Below are 1443 nucleotides of genomic sequence, written 5' to 3' on the forward strand. Positions count from 1 at the left end.
GGAATGGACTTCCTGTCCCATAAACAGTTACAATATCAGAAACCCATAGGGAGTGCTTTGAGTCAGTATTTATTGACTCAATGGTAGTGAAGTGTTTTGTTTTGTTTTTATATGACTGTATTGTGTTTTTTTTATATGACTGTATTATTTCCCTACAACTTCCATAAGAAAGGACCACAGGTTAGGGAATGTTTAAAACAGAAATGTTGTCTCACAGTTCTGGGAGCAAGTAGTCTGAATTCAGGGTGTTGACAGAAACATTTTCTCTCTGAAGGCTGGGGAGTAAGAGCCCTTCATGTCCCTCAGCCTTAGGAGTTCCTTGTCTTGTAGCTGCAGCGGAACTCTGCCGTCACAGGCCATCTTCTCGGTGTGTTTCTCTGTGTTTCTTCCACTCTTTAAGAGGACATCACTCACATCAGATTAGGAACCTCCTCACTGCAGTGTGACCGCTTGTTTCCTTACCTGGTAGCATCTTCAAAGACTATTTCCAAATAAGGTCACTTTCACTGGTATCAGGAGTTGGGCTTTACCACATCTGTTTAGAAGACACAATTCAATCCATAACAAGTGTCCTGCACAATTACAATGGTGTGCTTGTTTAATTATGTGCACATGTAGGTCATAGTGCCTATAAATACCTCTTGAAGAGAGTAAAGCAAGCGCTACAGCATGTGTGAGATTTCAGCAGGATATTTGTTCTCCCAGGGTGGAGGTCTACTAGATGCAATGGGAAATGGCATGGCGGAACATCCTGTGGGCTTTTAAATAAACGCTCACAAGGGAAGCCTTTTTCCCTCTCAGGTATTCTTTTTCTGAAAAAGGAATGATGGGAGAGGTTCAGATTTCATGTGGTGACTCAAGGGAATAAGAATGTAAGGTATGAGGTGGTTGATCCTCAGGGTTTCTATGGAAGGACTGGTGTATATGTTTAAATTAAAGCCTCCTTTTTGGAGCTGACATTTCCATAAACTTGTAATGAAGAGAGGTTATGGGATATCAGCCCAAGGAGCGCCCTGGTCCTTTTGACAAGCAGTAGAGAGCAGTCAAGAGTAGGGGACATGGGCTGCATCAACGCCCGGTACTGCTTCCGTATCTCGTGGATGCTTTGTCTTCGCCCCGGATTCCCTGTCACTCTCTTTCCCTACGCCTCTGTCTGGCCAGCTGTGTGCAAGAGTTTGCACCTTTACTTTCCCTAGTCGTTTTCTCACTTCTAGCCACAGCTTAAAATCGTCCTCTTGATAGTACTAGGATATTGCTAGGATAATTTAACTGGAACACGTCTTGAAGACTGTTTTTAAAAGAGGTAGGTGAGCGGTATAGTTTTGCAATCCCTGTATCTCTAAAATATTTTTTCCCTCTTATTTTTAAATTATTTTTTAACTCATAAAAGACATCTTGGAAAGGTACGCAATCCTAAAGATACAAACATTATACATTATGCAA

The sequence above is a fragment of the Echinops telfairi genome, unplaced genomic scaffold (assembly GCF_000313985.2).
Source record: "Echinops telfairi isolate 266 unplaced genomic scaffold, ASM31398v2 ScPeMD7_23;HRSCAF=83, whole genome shotgun sequence".
NCBI classification, from domain to species: domain Eukaryota; kingdom Metazoa; phylum Chordata; class Mammalia; order Afrosoricida; family Tenrecidae; genus Echinops; species Echinops telfairi.